The sequence below is a fragment of the Cyanistes caeruleus genome, chromosome 7 (assembly GCF_971803275.1).
Source record: "Cyanistes caeruleus chromosome 7, bCyaCae1.hap1.1, whole genome shotgun sequence".
NCBI classification, from domain to species: Eukaryota; Metazoa; Chordata; class Aves; order Passeriformes; family Paridae; genus Cyanistes; species Cyanistes caeruleus.
This window is the reverse complement of record NC_141707.1, coordinates 40846392-40865182: the sequence shown is the minus strand read 5'-3', so window position 1 is coordinate 40865182 and position 18791 is coordinate 40846392. Positions and strand designations below refer to the sequence as shown.

Genomic DNA, 18791 nt, shown 5'->3' with positions numbered 1-18791 from the left:
GGTGAAGAGGGTTTCTTCTTCTGCTGGATTCTCCAGAGGAAGAGGATTTATAACTCACACAGAGAATGGCCTAGGCACTTGGCCAGAAAAATTCAGGTAAAGGAGAAAACAGGTGTTTTGGGGAAGAACATCCACATTCTGACACCAAAAGTTTTTCAAAATCTGTTAAAGAGCCAAAGAGGTCATGTGAGAAGCACTTGGAGCAGAATGAAGTCAGTTGAATTTAGGTAGTTGGAGAAGCTGGGAGAAAAAAGAGGCATATTAAAAGCTAACTTTTTGGTTTTAAGTCTAACTTCAAGAGCAAGAGTCCTTATTCTATTTCCCAGTTTTTATTTTATCCCTTAGTTTTTATTATCTTATTTTTCATTCTATTTCTTGGCTTGTATTTTATTTCTTTTTTTTTTTTTTTCCTACTCTATTCTATTTTATCCTGTTTTTCATTTTCTTTTCTCCTCCTCCTCCTCCTTTTCAAGCCATTCTATCCATTGATGCCACTGTGTCCCTGCTCAGAACACATCCAGTTGTTGTCCTGCTGGGAGGATGTGACTCGGGGCAGGCTGAGACCTGCTGCCACTCGTGTGGCTGGTGTGACGGGGTGGCTCAGGATCGGGGTGTAGCTGAGGTCACCACAGCTCCTCAGTCAGTGCAGCCTTGCCTTGTCTTTCCCTGCCTTGTCCTGCCTTGTCCTGCCCTGTCCTGTCCTGCCTTGTCCTGCCCTGTCCTGCCTTGTCCTGCCCTGTCCTGTCCTGCCTTGTCCTGTCCTGTCCTGCCCTGTCCTGCCCTGTCCTGCCTTGTCCTGTCCTGTCCTGCCCTGTCCTGTCCTGTCCTGCCCTGTCCTGCCCTGCCCTGCCTTGTCCTTCCTTGCCCTGCCTTGTCCTGCCCGCCTTTGCCTTTGCCTTTGCCTTTGCCTTTGCCTTTGCCTTTGCCTTTGCCTTTGCCTTTGCCTTTGCCTTTGCCTTTGCCTTTGCCTTTGCCTTTGCCTTTGCCTTTGCCTTTGCCTTTGCCTTTGCCTTTGCCTTTGCCTTTGCCTTTGCTTTTCTCTGGATTTTGACACCCCAAACCCCCATTGCTTTGGCACACAAGGATCTGTTTTTGGTTCTGAGTGAGTGCAGAGGAATTCCCTGGCTCTGGGCAGGTGCTGCCCATGGTCAGACCCTTCCTGCTGTCCCCTCCTCGCCCTGCCCAGGCGGTGCCAGCCGGGCCAGCTGTGGCAGGAGGTGGCACAGAGAGGCAGCGATCCTGGGCGCTGTGTGAACAGTGGCCTCACCACAGCCGCTTTCTGACCTCCTCTCTCACAGCACCACCAATATTTCTACATTTTCTGGAATAATGGCTCCATTTTCCCCTTTTCCTGGGTGATGAAGGAGAAATCACATCTCTGCCTTTGTGCCAATCCAGCTGTGAAGCAGCATAGCAGGAAAATCCCAGGATGGGGAAGACCAGGAGGAGCTCGGCAGAGGATGGAGGCAGTGAGGGAGAGGGATGGCTCCCCACGGCCAGGAAAGCCCCGGGGGAAGCAGGGCAGCGCTTCTGCTGCCATGGCTCGGGATGGAAATGGATGTGGCCACACACGGTCGTGTTCTTTTCTCTGCAGAAGATTGTTCTAATAGTGCAAATGCAACAATATTGGCAAGAAACTGTTTTTTCTGTCATTTCCCCACCGCCTTCTTTATTAGGTTAAAGGTGTGATGGATACAAGCAACTTCCCGGGATGGGCTGGGCTGCGGTGCGGGCAGAGGTCAGCGCTGCCATCAGACCTGCTCAGGGACTGTGAACGGAGCTTCTGGCATCCTCCTGGCCCCTGCAACAGCAGGAGGGAGCTTTGGGCTAAAAATGCCCCAAAATGGGCACCCAGCAGCTCAGCTCCCTGCTGGGGACAGGGGCAGGGGGGGTCCTGGGTCTTGCCAGGGGAAAGTTGTCACCCACCCAGTGGGAAGGGAAGGAGATTGAAGAGCAGCCCCAGGGAGCAAACACTGGATGAATCCAGACTGGAATATGGTTCAGATTTGTGCAGGGAATGAACCATCGGGCCAATCTGTCCAGGGACAGGGCTGGCTCTGTGCTGGGCCAAGACAGGAGAGATTTCAGAGAGGTGTGTGAGATCAGGAGATACAATCTTGATGGGTGAGCTTTATGCTCTCGTTGCAGAAAAGCTCTGTCTCTGTTGGGTTGTGGTTCCCTGCAGGGCAGGAGCCAGCTGGGAGACAGGGCTGCAATCCCTGCTCTCCTGTCTGCTGCAATCCCTGCTCTCCTGTGTGCTGCAATCCCTGCTCTCCTGTGTGCTGCAATCCCTGCTCTCCTGTGTGCTGCAATCCCTGCTCTCCTGTGTGCTGCAATCCCTGCTCTCCTGTGTGCTGCAATCCCTGCTCTGTGTGCTGCAATCCCTGCTCTCCTGTGTGCTGCAATCCCTGCTCTCCTGTGTGCTGCAATCCCTGCTCTCCCGTGTGCTGCAATCCCTGCTCTCCTGTGTGCTGCAATCCCTGCTCTCCTGTGTGCTGCAATCCCTGCTCTGTGTGCTGCAATCCCTGCTCTCCTGTGTGCTGCAATCCCTGCTCTCCTGTGTGCTGCAATCCCTGCTCTCCTGTGTGCTGCAATCCCTGCTCTCCTGTGTGCTGCAATCCCTGCTCTCCCGTGTGCTGCAATCCCTGCTCTCCTGTCTGCTGCAATCCCTGCTCTCCTGTGTGCTGCAATCCCTGCTCTGTGTGCTGCAATCCCTGCTCTCCTGTGTGCTGCAATCCCTGCTCTCCTGTGTGCTGCAATCCCTGCTCTCCTGTGTGCTGCAATCCCTGCTCTGTGTGCTGCAATCCCTGCTCTCCTGTGTGCTGCAATCCCTGCTCTGTGTGCTGCAATCCCTGCTCTGTGTGCTGCAATCCCTGCTCTCCTGTCTGCTGCAATCCCTGCTCTCCTGTGTGCTGCAATCCCTGCTCTGTGTGCTGCAATCCCTGCTCTCCTGTCTGCTGCAATCCCTGCTCTCCTGTGTGCTGCAATCCCTGCTCTCCTGTGTGCTGCAATCCCTGCTCTCCTGTGTGCTGCAATCCCTGCTCTCCTGTGTGCTGCAATCCCTGCTCTCCTGTGTGCTGCAATCCCTGCTCTCCTGTCTGCTGCAATCCCTGCTCTCCTGTGTGTGCAGCTGCCTGGGGCACAGCCACAGCCCAGGCAGGGCAGGTTTGCACCAGGGCATTGGGGTCTCTGCCTTCACTGCGCTCTGTCCTCGTCATACAGCTGGAATTAGGGGGACCCTGTGAACCCACCTGGGCTGATGTGTCCAGGAGTGGGACCAGCACTTGGCTCTTCCCTCTTTACAGGGCCAGAGCTGCCTTTCACCTCTTTTTCTCAGGTTTTGTGTTTTCAGTACTTGAGCAGGTGCTAGATAGCACCCAAAACTTTTCACAGTTTTTTATTCCCCTGGTATCTGATTTTGGCCATATTTACACAAAATTAGACATTTGAAATGATGCACACTTGGAGCTTCTATTACCTCCAGTGAAGCTGCAGGACACTGTAAAACCTGGGGGTCCTGAGCATACATGGCAGCAAATCCATGAGCTGACGTCATGCAGAGCATCCTAACTCCTCACCGTGTTCCTTCTGAGGGGTGAGGCAAGCAAGACTTGTCAGCAATAATTTCCTGAGCGATTTTTAAAGGCCTGTGACTCCCTCCCTTATTAGTTTTAATAAAAGAGTCACTGCTCCCTAAGCTCAATCAGAAAATTATTGCCCATCAGCAAGACAAAAGACAAACACGTGAGCTATTGACAGCAGCACAGTGAGCCCCCCGTGGTGGCTATTAAGAGACAAGTTGCCTTTTTTCCACTGCCTACCTGAAGTGAAGTTCTTTTTGAGGATCAGTGCTCTGCCCAGCCCCGTGAGCTCGCTTCAGGGCTCACAATAACAGAATTCCTTGGGTTGGAAGAGGCTCTAGAGATCATCCAGTTTCACCCTGCTGCCATGGGCAGGGCCACCTTCCACTAGACCAGGTTGCTCCAAGCTCTGTCCAGCCTGTCCTGGAACACTTCCCTTACTCTGGGCACCTTGTGTCGATGGGAATCCCACTCACAGAGCAGGAGTGGCCGTGTGGAACCAACACCCCGTGTCCTGGAGCCGCTGCAGGCCGTGGTTCAGCTAGCACACACCAGGTGTGTCCCTGGCACCTCTGCAGACTCGTGCCTCTGGGACAGCAGGGCCAGCACACACCAGGTGTGTCCCTGGCACCTCTGCACACTCGTGTCTCTGGGACAGTAGGGCCAGGGTGGCCAGGTGTGGCCACATCCTGCTGGGGCCATGCCGGGTGCTGCAGCCGAAGGAAGGCCACAGTCCCGTGCTGGGAGTGGAAGAGCAGCAGGATGTGCTGCCTGCCGTGCTGGCAGGGGACCTGCAGAGCGGCTCTGCCTCGGGCTCAGGGCTTGGCATCACCAGCTCCGTGGAATCACGGAACCGTGGAGAGGTTTGGGTGGGAAAAGGCCGGTGAGACCAGGGGGTCCAAGCATGCCCCCAGCACTGCCAAAGCCACCGCTAAGCCATGCCCCCAGGAGTGGGGACTGTGCCAGGAGTACTGATAAATACCAGCTTTGTCAAAAGTGCACTCCTAGGAAATACTAAAACCCAGGGGATGTGGCCAGGCAGGGTGCCAGGGGCAGGTGTTAGGACACATCCCCAGGGCCCTCGTGGGGAGCCTGGCTGGGCACTGGCGCTGTCCCCACGCTGTTACATGGCCATTACTGCAGCACTGGAGTTTAACACAACACAGCTGATCCCCAGTGCTTTATGAAATTTAGATCTTCTACCCGTCAGCTTGGAAAAAATGTGGTTATAATGCCGAGATCCCAGTGTGTGGGGGGGAAGGAGGGCGACAGGAATGATTCGGATTTGGGGAACAGAGGCTGAGCATGCAGCTGTGTGTGGTCAAGCTGCTATTGATGCTTGAGAGTTTCCAATTGCTGGTAATGGACTGGGGAAAAAGGATAATGTGTTTGATCGATCAGCATGGACAAATTTCATTTAGGGGATCAATAACAGTTTATACTTGACAGAGCAGAGGGACCACATTTATTTTTCCCTTTGATTGAATAAATGTTTTCAATGAAAGTGCAGATGTAAAGCAATCCTGCCCATTCCTTCACCGGAGGCACAGCTCCGTGCCTGTGATTGCAGGTGAAGTGTGTTTAACAGGAGCCCTCGGTGCCGTGGGTAGCCAGGGGCTGGCGCTGCAGACGGAACTGATGGGCACTTCATTAAAACAGAAGGCATGGAAAGTGCACAGGCTGGTTTTCCTGGCTCCCAGCACTGTGAAATACCAAAAAGAGACATCACTTGGGCATATTTTTCAAGGGTGGGGAGAAAAGGGAAGATTTTTTTCTTGAGCTTTTTTCCCTTTTCTGTATCCAGCATAATTCCTTTGAGCCTCTGAGAAGATATGTGGGAGGGCAAACATGTGAGGAAACAGCCACAGCTCCACTGACATATGCTGCCTCCACTCCCAAGCAGCCACTGCGTCTCCAGGCTCTCCTGTGGTACATCAGGGACCAGGGGTCCAGCCCAGGGGCTGCCAGGGAGGCTTGCCTGGGGGCACTGCAGTGTCCCAGTGTGGCTGTGGGGCTGGGGGGCTCTGGCTTCTCCCCCTGGAACAGCCCCGCTGCCCACTGGAAGCCGTGGATGTGCTGCAGGCTGGGAATGCTCCAGCCCTGCTCCCCGGTGAGAGCAGCCTGGGGGGCTCACAGGTACCCTCACACAGGCTTCTCCTGTCAGCAGGGTCACTCTGGGCAGTGTGGTGACATTCCACATTGTCCACCCTCCTGTCACCAGCTGGGCACCATCTCTAAACCATCTGCCTCTTGTGTCACACCAGCAGTGCTCCAAGAGCTTCAAAACCTGCAAAATTTCCCCCTTGGAGCACACCCACTCTCCAGCAGAGAGGACAGAGCTGGGACATCATCACTGCCAGCCCCTCAGCCAGACCTTGCTGGGGACAGCCACTGCCCTCCTTTCTGGGCTGGAGGCCTGGGACACCATCCAGGAGGATCCTACAGCCGTGCTGGAGAATTGCTGGCTTCCCACAGGCCCTGAGGGTCACTGTTACCTGCAGGTGGCCCTGGGACTTGTGGGGTTTGCCTTCTGCAAGAGGAGCTTTGGATTAGGGGGAAGGAGGGTGGCTCTTAATGAGGGGAGGTGGAGATCAGGCTCCTCTCTGGGCTGTGAGTCTGCAGGGGCTGGCAGGAGCAGCTCCTGCCAGGCATCTTCCACTCAGGTGGTCTTCCAAAAGTACCCCTGAGCCAGGCATGGTTAAATCCTGTCCTTCATTAACATTGACTTTGGCTTTCCCGCTCCAGGCAGTTCTCATCTCCGTCCGTTAGTTGGGTTTGCTCCATCAGACCAGAGGAGAACTTGCAGGAATTGTCTCTTTGGGACCATTTGAGCCCTGCTGACTGAGCCCCATGGCCACACAGGGCTGCCAGCAGCAGCTGCTCCTGCACGGGCTCTCGGGTTTGGGCAGGTTTCTTTTGGAACGCAGAATTCCCCCTGTTTTTTTGTTGTTTCATGAACTCTCTCTAAGAGAGGCTTAAAATCCAATTGGGCTGGTGGCAGATCGTAATTAAGTTCCAGATGACGCAGATGATAACTTTCCCTTGCAATATGGAGCAAATGCCAATAATAAATGCAGCCAGTTCCGAGCTCCAGATGCATGGGCTCGTTTCGTTAGCTGCCTTGCTCATCAAGGCGGGAGAGCCGGGAGAGCAGGGAGCCTGTTCCAGACAGGGATGGGTGGCCCTGTGACTGTTTTAGGCAGGCAGCTCGGAATTGTTTAAAATGCATATTGTCTGTGTACATTTCAATAAGGCAAATGCCAAGCACAAGCGCCGCGGGGCCCGCCGTGTCAGATGATTAAGTCTTCAAGACTCGCAGCCATGGGGTCGTTATCGACGGTACTTCCAGGTCATGGTGTGCACAGCGGAGTTAGAGGCAGTGGTTGACCTTCCGACAGCACTGCAGGCGAGCGCGGCTTCGCGAGACACAAATAACCATTTCTAATTTGTTTTTGCGAGGGGTATTTATTTAAAAATGCAAATATATTATAACATATGTGACTTGAGGATATTCAGATGGGAAAGCAGAACGCATTCCCTCCCGTTCCTTTTTCCCCAGTGACTTTCCAAATGAAATGCTTAATGGGGGAAAAGGGAAGAGATGGAATAAATAATAATAAAGATGAAGATCGCTTACCTTGTTCTCTTTACGATTGTCTAGTACCTTTTTGTCAATGGCAAGCTCTATGCAAAGAGTCTTCCAGCAGCTGAATTAAGTTTGTGTATTAATAAAGAAAACACTCAGTAAATGGCTTGTCAGCTTTGTTTCATCCCGTGCCTGATGTCTAGGATGGAGATAATGCATCTGTGACCTTATTTTATACATAATGTACTGCCATGCACACAGAACCGGGAAACTTTCAGGAGTATTTTCTTTTGCCTTCAATAAATTGTAAAACCAGACCTTTTAAAATCCTGCCTATTGCACTTTGTGGTGACCCGACTTCAATGCAGAAACCGTTGGTTGACTTATTTTTATCCTTGCAGGAAAAATAGTTGTTTATAAAACTCAACAAGCATAAAACAATACGCTTCGGGATTATAAATAGCATTTGAAAAGGTTTGGAGATTACACACTCTGGCCTGAAAGACTACAGGGCAAAATTCTTCATCTTCATCCAGTTAAATGAGGAGTTTTGATAAAGGAAGGACAGCCAGAGCTTTAGGATGTGGCCAATAATAACTCAATAAATCAGCAACGATGCGATCTGATAGTGTTCGGCTTCCTTTCAACACATAATCAGCGAGAAGTTAATTGTTAGAAGTTGTGTAATTACAGCACAGCCGTGCGGGGCTACGCGTTGTGTGTCACCCTAATTTCCTGTATGTGTGGTGTCGGGGCTTTCATCAGGAGCTGGGATCAAGCTGCTGCTCATCAAACGAGCCGGGAGGCTGAGGCACATTTCAGAGGTGGCTGCTGAGGCATCTGAAGGGATGCAGAGTCCTTGCTGCACTGAGCAGGGAAACAGAAAGTGCAGCTATTGCTGTGCACATTTCTGTGGCATTCAGAACACTGTCCTGGAGCTGACAGAGAAAAATGCACAGGATGAAAGGATCAGGTGAATTAATGCAGCAAAACTGTTGATGGTTGAATTGGATGATCTCACAGCTCTTCCAACTGTGATGATTCTGTGAATCTGTGAAAATAACTGAGAGATCTCAGGTAAATCCATGCTCCTGTGCCTGTTGATATGCAAGCTGTACATGCTGTCCTCCTGTGCATGCCACCTTTCTACCCAGCTGGAGAAAGGGTATCCCCATGGCCACAGGAACAGGATTTGGCTGGATTTGGGCAGGCCAGGTGGCTGCTGGTCAGGTGAACAGCAGGGCTGGACAGAACAAAGCCAACGTGAGGGACAGGTGAGGGGGCTTAACTCCAGCTGGCCACTGAGCCCCCCCAGCCATCCCCATCCCCAGTGGGGTAGGCAGAGAACTGGGAGAGTAAAAGTGAGAACATTTTGGTTAATTAACATCCCATTACCTTTGTGCTCTGGTGTATGAACTCACCTCTTGGAGAGGGGAGCCACTCCTGCATCCCCTCATTCCCCCAAAGCTACCTCCTGCCATCTTCACCCAGCGACCTGCCAGACCCCAGGGGACCCTTGTTGAACAGCGGTGCAGTTTTTTGGTCTGGAGTCAGAACCAGTCTGAAATCCTCCGTGAGGTGGGAAGGAGGTTGAATCGTTTGCTTTATTGCACAAGAAAAATTCTGCATTTTGCTGGTGTTATGAATTAGCAGAAATTAAAGAATAGGGTTGTCTACACATCGCTTGGAAATTGTTTACAGCAAATAATGAAGCAAGGCAAGAGCGTTGCCAGAGGCCGGGGTCTGGAGACGCTGTATCGCATTATTAATTAAAATACAAGTCAGCTCTTTCCAGTGTGTGTAGCCCGTGGGTATCCAACGTGCTCCACTTGATTGAATCAGGTACTGGCAGCACAGGCATTTTTTATTTTGTGCTGGAAGGGATAACAAAAATGTAAAGCTGTTTTCTGCTACTTCATTTGAAAAAATATTATGTTGGAATGAAAGCGCAGCAGCTGCAGCAGCTGGACAGGAATAACGTGTCCCTCTGCTCTGGAATTTGGGCACAGGGGCTGCATCCTCAGCAGCTCCTCAGCCAGCAGCCAGTTCCACAGCCACGGGAGGCAGGTCCTGGCTTGGGGAGGGGAATTCATCCCAGCAAGATTTTGGTTTATCCCCTTATATAATGAGATTTTCCTCCTTCTTGCGTGGAGGAGTCAACTAATGACCAAAATCACAGAATCATGGAATGGCTTGGGTTGGAAGGGACCTTAAGGATCACCTGGTCCAGGTCCCTTCCATGGGCAGGGACACCTTCCATTAGACCAAGGTACTCCAAGTCAGTCTGTGGTCAAACCAACCAACCAATGTCTGTCCCATTCCCAAAAGTCATGTGCCCTTTCTTTCCTCTGTTTTCCAGGGCAAAACAAACAAACAAACAAACAAACAACAAACAAACAAAAAAAAAAATATAAAAAAACCCCGAAACAAAACCAAAATATTTTTTTGTCTATTTTGAAGATAATAAAGGAAATAAATATTTTTTCTGCTTGACACAAACAAACACAAACCAGAATCTCTGAAGAAGCAGCAGCAGCTGAATCATGCTGATGTTTGAGGGCTGGCAGAGAGAGGGCAGAGTCTTTCCCTGCCTGGAGCAGATTTGGTTCACAATCCCCAGCACAGGGCAGAGATTGGGTGCCCACCCTGCCACTGCCAGCTCGGAGCCACAGCAGCTTCTGGCACCAGGAACAAAGCTTTTCCCCCACTGGAAACCTCAGGTTTTGCCCATGAAGAGGAGGAAACAGAATGTCTGTATTTGAAATCCCTCTGCAGCTGGTGTCTCCACCCAGGCACCAGGGGTGCCCAGCCTGGGGGATGGCAAAGTTCCCGAGGTGCCTTGGCCACACTGGGGGCAGCAGCCTCCAGCCCCTTCCCAAAACCTCTGGGTCTGAGCTGTTCCTGCAAAAACAGTGCAAAACCACCCCTTGAGGAGACACCTTAGCCCCAGCCATGCTGCTCTGTCACAGCTCAGGGACCCATTCACAGCCTGCCTGCCAGGCTGAGCAAGGACATCTCCAAGGGCTCCAAGCACACACATGCGATTTCCTGCCACAATTCCCTTTGTTTCAATAGTCTGAAATATGACCATATTTTAATATGGTTTATTTTCTTGCCCAAATACTAATATTTATAATTAAGTATATTAAAAAGACATCAAATGGGTGATGCTTCAACTTGGCATCGCTGGAGTAACCTTAAGTTATGGAATTTCCTGACCTCTAAATGCTTGATCCTGCAACACGAACATTGCACCAACACAGAGGGGCTTGCATTTCATTTTATAAAGGCCAGGGGGGAAATAAGCTATTTCTCTGCTGCCCAGACCTGAAATTCATGCTCAAGTGCACAGTGGGTCAGCCCCTAACCAGCTGCAAGCACACAAGGCAAGTTATTGGATTTCCAGATGATGAGCAGAGATCAGGAAACGCACCTGCCTGGCTGCGGGGGGATTTGCATGATAATGAACATCCCGTACACCTGTGTATGTGAAATAGTGATGAACAGAACCGGGGTGTGAGTGCAAACCCTGCTGCACCAGCCTCCTGAGGGAGCCTGCCCACCTGCTCCGAGCCAGGTCTGTCTCCACGGGGGCAGAGCAAGGGGACAAGCTGGGATCCTCGCTGGCCGCTTCCTTTCCTGGCACAGAACCCCTGCGGGAAGCTCAGCTGGGGCCGGTGAGCCATGTGCACTAAGGCTGCGTGTCACATCCCGAAGGCTGCAGCTGGGGATGCTGAGGAGCACCATGGCCAGGGCAGGGGAGCCAGCATCGTGTCTGGGAGTGCCGCACCAGCGGGGCTCTGATTCCTGGGAACCCTGCACTGCCCGGCTGCTGCACCCCAGGAACCTCAGCAGCGAGTCCCAGGAGCGCTGTGCCGGCCTAGCTGTGGCTCTTGTGTGCCTGGGCCTGTGTGCCCACTCCTGTGTGCCCTGTGTGCCCTGCCCCGTGTGCCCGGCCCGGCCTGCCCGCTCCCGAGTGCCCAGCACACGCAGGGTCCCTGCAGGCCCAGGGCAGGGCAGCCCTTCCAAGGGCTCCCCACAGGCCCCTCAGATGTGTGTTGGTGAAGGGGCAGCCCAGGAGAGGGGCAGCCCCACAGCTGCCGTGGCTCCCCACACTCCCCTCAGATGTGTGTTGGTGAAGGGGGCAGCCCAGGAGAGGGGCAGCCCCACAGCTGCCGTGGCTCCCCACACTCCCCTCAGATGTGTGTCCATGAAGGGGCAGCCCAGGAGAGGGGCAGCCCCACAGCTGCCGTGGCTCCCCACACTCCCCTCAGATGTGTGTTGGTTAAGGGGGCAGCCCAGGAGAGGGGCAGCCCCACAGCTGCCGTGCCCCCCGGGCTGTGCCTCCAGCCGCTGTGTGCCAGGCCGGAGCCGGGCAGCAGGCCTGGCCCGGGGCCGGGGGAGAAGTGAGGTGTGGAGCCCCGGCCCTGGGAGAGCAGAGGGACCAGCCCGGCAGAGCCAGCGCGGGGAGGTTTAGCTGTGGGGGTAATTAATCAGCAGGAGCTAATGAGCAGATGCCAGTTGGCCGTGTCCCAGGAGCCCTGCCCTGGGCACACAGCTGCTGGCTGGGCACCCCCGGCTCCATCCCCATTCCCCCATCCATTCCCAGCCGGAATTCCCAGTGCTTCCCTCGGTGCCGGGCTCCGCTGAGGCCTGGCCTGCGCTCGGCGAGCGGCCCTGGAGCTCAGCTCTCACTGCAGCCTGCCCTGGAGTCCCTGTCCTTCCCAACCCAGCTCCTTCACACCCCAGGGACGGTGTTCCAGGCGTTAATTATCTTTAATTATCTCTGCATAATAAACTTGTGTGAGTGCCACCGGCCTGGCCTGGCATTCGCTGCTCTTCCGGGGCTCTAATTTTGATGGAAGAAAGAGATGCTTCACTTTTGGAGGTGCTGAAGTCCCTTTGGAATTCCCTGTTGCTGCCAGAGAATTCTGGGTTCTGTAACCCCCAGGTCCCTGAGTTTCCAGCCCTACAGCTCCTCTGCTCTTTTCCCAGTGCCCCAGCTGATGTGGGTGCTGCTTTCCAGAATGTTCCGTGGTCTGTGGGCACTGTGGGGCCCGGGCTGGGCGCTGGTGCTGCTGCTGCACCCAGGGTCCGGCTGCCACTCTGAGTGACCAAGTGCATGGAGCTACTCCGTGGTGCCTCTCCTCTCCCCTCCCTGCTAATATGGCTTGGATTGAAGTGTTTTCCTACCCAAAAGGGGAATGTTTCCAAGTAGATTTCACACAGGTTTTATATTCCCTTTAATTTAGGAAAACACATATAAATAGCAGAAGGTACATTCTGTGTGTACACAATCACTTCCCAAAGGCTTTGTTGGGAGTGAGAGGAGCAGAGTGTATTGGTGGTAATTCCAGCCTGCTGGATCCTTGGGGAACAAGGCACGAGCTGCTGTGGCTGCTGGGCTGTGGGGCTGTGCACACAGGGACAGGGGACAGTGGCTGGGGATGAGGGACAGTGGCCAGAGATGAGGGACAGTGGCCGGGGATGAGGGACAGTGGCTGGGGATGAGGGACAGCACCTGGGGATGAGGGACAGTGGCCGGGGATGAGGGACAGTGGCTGGGGATGAGGGACAGCACCTGGGGATGAGGGACAGCACCTGGGGATGAGGGACAGTGGCCGGGGATGAGGGACAGTGGCTGGGGATGAGGGACAGCACCTGGGGATGAGGGACAGTGGCCGGGGATGAGGGACAGTGGCTGGGGATGAGGGACAGTGGCTGGGGATGAGGGACAGTGGCTGGGGGACAGCAGCTGGGGATGAAGGACAGTGGCTGGGGATGAGGGACAGTGGCTGGGGGACAGCGGCTGGGGATGAGGGACAGTGGCTGGGGGACAGCGGCTGGGGATGAGGGACAGCGGCTGGGGATGAGGGACAGTGGCTGGGGATGAGGGACAGTGGCTGGGGATGAGGGACAGTGGCCGGGGATGAGGGACAGTGGCTGGGGGACAGCAGCTGGGGATGAGGGACAGCAGCTGGGGATGAGGGACAGTGGCTGGGGATGAGGGACAGTGGCTGGGGATGAGGGACCGCGGCTGGGGGACAGTGGCTGGGGACAGCGGCCAGCGGCTGGGCCGGGCTCTCAGGTTTTGCTGTGGATGGAGGCTGGAGATGCCTCATGCAGCATCACTCCCCTACTCTCCATGGCTGGGGAGGAGGGTGAGGGCTGTGGGGATGAGGGGACACACGTCACAGTGGTGACAGCCTTGTGGGCCCTCGGATGCTCTGCCTTAATGGCAGAGCCCATAAAATAATCACAGTTAATTAAGCATTATTTTTGAATGAAGAGGAATCTTTTCTGCACCAGGGCAGACTCACGCCATGGCAACCAAGCGGCTCCCAGGGCTCAGTCCTGCGGTGTTTCCCAGGAATGCCAGGGAATGCAACACCCGGGTACAGCAGTGCCAGGGTACAGCAGTGCCAGGGTACAGCAGTGACAGGGTACACCAGTGCCAGGGTACAGCAGTGACAGGATGTGGCAGTGCCAGGGTACAGCAGTGACAGGATGTGGCAGTGCCAGGATGTGGCAGTGACAGGGTACAGCAGTGCCAGGGTACAGCAGTGCCAGGGTACAGCAGTGCCAGGGTACAGCAGTGACAGGATGTGGCAGTGCCAGGGTACAGCAGTGACAAGATGTGGCAGTGCCAGGGTACAGCAGTGACAGGATGTGGCAGTGCCAGGATGTGGCAGTGACAGGGTACAGCAGTGCCAGGGTACAGCAGTGCCAGGGTACAGCAGTGACAGGATGTGGCAGTGACAGGGTACAGCAGTGCCAGGGTACAGCAGTGACGGGATGTGGCAGTGACAGGGTACAGCAGTGACAGGATGTGGCAGTGACGGGATGTGGCAGTGCCAGGGTACAGCAGTGTCAGGGTACAGCAGTGCCAGGATGTGGCAGTGCCAGGGTACAGCAGTGACAGGATGTGGCAGTGACGGGATGTGGCAGTGCCAGGGTACAGCAGTGCCAGGGTACAGCAGTGACAGGATGTGGCAGTGACAGGGTGCAGCAGTGCCAGGATGTGGCAGTGCCAGGATGTGGCAGTGACAGGGTGCAGCAGTGACAAGATGTGGCAGTGCCAGGGTACAGCAGTGCCAGGATGTGGCAGTGCCAGGATGTGGCAGTGACAGGGTGCAGCAGTGATGGGATGTGGCACTGCCAGGGCTCTGTGTCACATGAGGACACGCCTTGGCCTTCTCCTCTCCTGCAGACATCCCAGCCCCTGCTCCCTGGGCACTGGGGGCTCCCCTGGCCATGGGGGCTCCCCTGGCTGCCCAGCCCTCTGTGCTGCAAGGGATCAGCACCTCCAGACCCTTCAGCTTCCGTGGGGGAATGAGAATTGTAGGGATTCCTGCAGGCAGCTTGTGCAGGCAGGAGAGTACATTTTGTAAAGGGACCTTCTGAAACAGTCGGCTGGCAAATACCAGTGATAACTATTTTAATTCATCTCCTCTGACATGAATAGGAACTTTCTCTTACAACTGAATATAAATAGAAGTTGGACATAGCATTACTATATGAATAAATGAATTAATCAATCAATGACAAAAACACACTATGTAATCAAAAGATTTTTCATGTTAAGATTAATTTAGTGTAATACACACCTAAATATTACATAAGCCCCCTTGACATTGAATTATAGGGCTGGTGGTTGGAAGGGAGCGGGCTGTGCAGTGTGGGAAGCTGGCATGGAGCTGGGGAAGGGGTCCCACCTTGGCAGCCATGGCACACTGCACCTCTCACATGGAAAAATTCCTGCCCAATATCCCATCCATCCCTGCCCAATATCCCACCCATCCCTGCCCAATATCCCACCCATCCCTGCCCTCTGGCACTGGGAGCCATTCCCTGGCTCCTGTCCCTCCATCCCTTGTCCCCAGTCCCTCTCCAGCTCTCCTGGAGCCCCTTCAGGCCCTGCAAGGGGCTCGGAGCTCTCCCTGCATCCTTCCCTTCTCCAGGGGAACATTCCCAGCTCTCCCTGGATCCTTCCCTTCTCCAGGGGAACATTCCCAGCTCTCCCTGGATCCTTCCCTTCTCCAGGGGAACATTCCCAGCTCTCCCTGGATCCTTCCCTTCTCCAGGGGAACATTCCCAGCTCTCCCTGCATCCTTCCCTTCTCCAGGGGAACATTCCCAGCTCTCCCTGCATCCTTCCCTTCTCCAGGGGAACATTCCCAGCTCTCCCTGGATCCTTCCCTTCTCCAGGGGAACATTCCCAGCTCTCCCTGCATCCTTCCCTTCTCCAGGGGAACATTCCCAGCTCTCCCTGGATCCTTCCCTTCTCCAGGGGAACATTCCCAGCTCTCCCTACATCCTTCCCTTCTCCAGGGGAACATTCCCAGCTCTCCCTGGATCCTTCCCTTCTCCAGGGGAACATTCCCAGCTCTCCCAGCCGGGCTCCAAAGCTGAGCATCTTGGAGCATCTTGGTGGCCTTGGAGCATCTCTGTGCCCGTCTCTGGACTGGCTCCAAGGGCCACAGGTTTTGGACTTTGCTCCTGCAAGCCCATGGAAAGCAGAACATTCCTGTGGCATCGGGCACTTCCCCTCCTCAGGGAGTGCTGGCAGCTGGGGCTCTGCTCCTTCCAGAGCCTGCACAAGTTAATTAATCTAATGAGGCAACTTCTCTCGATATGTTATGTGTTCTGTACGCTTTTTCCCAGCAAACGATCACACTTCCTAAAAATATAATCTTCATTCTTCACTTGAAATTACGCCTGGAAGTGGAGGTTGGAGAAATTCAGCCTTGAAAGGAAATGTGATTTCCTAGCAGGGAGCATAATTAAACATACGGAGCTGCTCCCTGGGGAGGCAGTACACCCCGGGGCTCAGTCACTGCAGAGGGACCACAAGGCCACCCCAGCTCCTGGCCTTGCACCCCACCGTGTCCTGCTGGGGCTCATCCTGGCTGCTGCTCCCCAAGGATGTGCTCCCGTGGGATGCCCCATGTGTGGATGTGCCCCATCCTGCCCAGAGCTGCTGCAGAACCTGCAGCAGGTAAAGGTTTGGCCCTTCCAGCTCTTGGGGTTACACTGTCACCCCTCCAAAGAGCAGGGCAAGAGCTGTGAGCCCAGGAGAGCCCCTTATCCTTAGGGAAAAGCTTAGCAACCCCTCCCCATGGCTGTGCAGGGCCGTGCCACAGGGGCCAGCCAAAGTGGGGCCCAGCCGACCCTGCCCGAGCCCAGGGCCCATGGACCGAGGGCTGAGCTTCACTGCCTGATCTCAGCAGGGATCTCTGCCCTGCAGGGATCTCTGATCCCTGAGGATCTCTGATCCCTGAGGATCTCTGATCCACAGGGGTCTCTGACCTGCAGGGATCTCTGATCCTTGAGGATCTCTGTCCTGCAGGGATCTCTGACCCACATGTCCTGGGACACCCAGGCAATTCCAGTGTGCTGAAGGGGCTGGGGAGCAGTGAAAGGTGCTTTGGGGTTTATTTGCTCAGTGCTGGCAAGATGACACCGTCAGGAAAAGAACCTTTTGATTTTGCATTTATGTTGTCTATTGATTTCCTTTAGAGCAGTGACATGGGCTGCTGCTAATACCTGTCTAGTTAATACTCAATGGCAACCGCACTCTCACAGCTCAGGAGCAGTTGTATAATAAACACAAGAAAACATTCCTCTGTACATCTAAAGCTTTCATTTCTTTTTCTTTAATTCTAATCCAAATTTGCAGAGATCTCAGCTGACAAAATGGAGGGATGAGGATGAGATCTGCTTTCCCAAGAGGTTCTCGCAGGGGAGGCTGAGATTAGATTTGCTCTGCTGGTGTTGCCACAGACAGAGCCATGGCATTGGGAAATTCCTTTTTTGTTCTGCAACAAATTTCTCTACAATTATCTGCATCAACCCTGAAAGGGAAGACAATATTTTCATGTGCTCAAAAGCATCCTGCTGGTAAGAGCATCCTGCAGGAAGAGGACATTGGCTGCAGCAGTGCTCCGAGGTCTGTGACACTGATTTTGGGGAGGGACTGATGCTGGGTGTGCCCCTGGGAGCGCAGGGGCCTGGCTGCTGCTCAGAGTGGGACAAGGCTGTGAGGAAGGGGATGGCTGGGGAGGAAGGCAGGGCTGCACCCCACACAGGGCACTTGTGTGGGCTGAGCTGTGAAATCAGACTGTGCAGGGCTTCCTTCAGGGAGACTGATGCCTCTGCATGAAACAGAAACTTTCCTTTTTCTGGCCAGTGGATTTGCCAACCCCCTTTGGATTAACATGGAATTCTCTGTTCTGTTTGCAACCTGCTGCTGCTGAAGTTTTTAAACTTTTTGCGGCATGAGGAATTTTAGCTGGCGACAGGTGGACACGGGATGTGGGAAAGGAGCTGAAAATGTTTGACGATGGGAGAGCAGGAATGCTATGGAAGGATGGAATTAGAGCAGCCAGGAGGGGGAGGAAGTGTTCTTTACTAGGGGATGGATGGAGACGGAGGAGGGCTCAGCGGCTGAGCCCAGCACAGCGGGAGCAGCAGGACCTGCGGGGTCTGGGCTGAGGGGTGAGCTGCTCCTGCTCAGGGATCGCACTCAGGATAGGTGGGACACCGACCGTCAGCTCCCCAGGGCTGTCACCATCCCACTGCCCAGGTGAAGATGAACCTCCCCTGGTCGCACTGCTGCTCTCTGGGGCCCTGCTGGGCTGCTCAGCCCCCGTTCTGCGGTGACAGCCAAGGGACAGGTCCCACCACAGCAGCAATTCAGTCCTGGGATGTGTGGGACCCTGGGAGACCTGGACAGCCTCGGAATCAGAGAAGCTGCTGAGTTGAAAGGGACCCATAAGATCACGGATCTGACTCCTGGTCCTGAACAGGGCAGCCCAATGGTCCCGTCCTGTGCCTGAGAGCATTGTCCAAACATTCCTGGAGCTCTGGAAGTCTTGGGGCCGTGACCATTTCCTGGGGAGCCTGTTCACTGCCTGATCACCCTCTGGGGGAAGAATTTTTCCTGATATCCAACCTGAACCTCTCCTGACTCAGGTCCAGCCATTTCCTCGAGTCCTGTCACTGGTCACCAGAGTGCAGAGATGAGTACCTGCCCCTCCACTGTCCCTCGGGAGGAATTCCAGAATGGTTTGGGTTCCACCCCCCCATTCCAGCCCCTGCCATGGGCAGGGACACCTTTCACTATCCCAGGTTATTCCCAGCACAGCTGTGGTGCATTCCCAGACATCCCTTGGGGGGTGTGATGGACACAGGGACACAGGGATTGCATTGCAAGGGAAGGCAAAGCCTCGGTGCTCGTCCCTCCACGTGCTGGGCTGCAGGTGCAGAGCAGGGCACAGGAAATGCAGGGCTCTGCTTTGCACCTGCAGGAGGAACCAGCCTTGTTCCTTTGCAAATCCACCCCATAATGAGAAACATATGTCAGAGAACATGATTTTCCACAAACCGAGCATTTGCTGCACAGTTTATGGTTAAGTCTGTATGTAGTCACAGCTGTCATGGGAATTATGGGTTCATAATTAAAGAGAGAGAAGGAAAGAGGGGGAAAGGAAGCCGGAGCCCACAGAGGGGTTCTGTGGGCACTGCCCGCCTTGCACAGTGGGAGGGAGAAATCCTCCCGCTGGAAATTCACTGAGACATTCCTTGTACTGGCAGGTTGTGCAGGAAACACCGTCTGCCTGGTTC

At 54.3% G+C, this 18791-nt stretch overlaps 1 long non-coding RNA gene across 1 annotated transcript; it reads right to left on the bottom strand.

Annotated features, from left to right (window-relative positions):
* Positions 1-7026: 7026 nt before the first annotated feature.
* On the bottom strand, positions 7027-12908 carry LOC147652337 (uncharacterized). Its single transcript, XR_015289015.1, has 2 exons — positions 11487-12908; positions 7027-11339 (listed from the first exon to the last, which is right to left on the bottom strand). It is a non-coding gene; the product is annotated as an uncharacterized LOC147652337 (long non-coding RNA).
* Positions 12909-18791: the final 5883 nt, after the last annotated feature.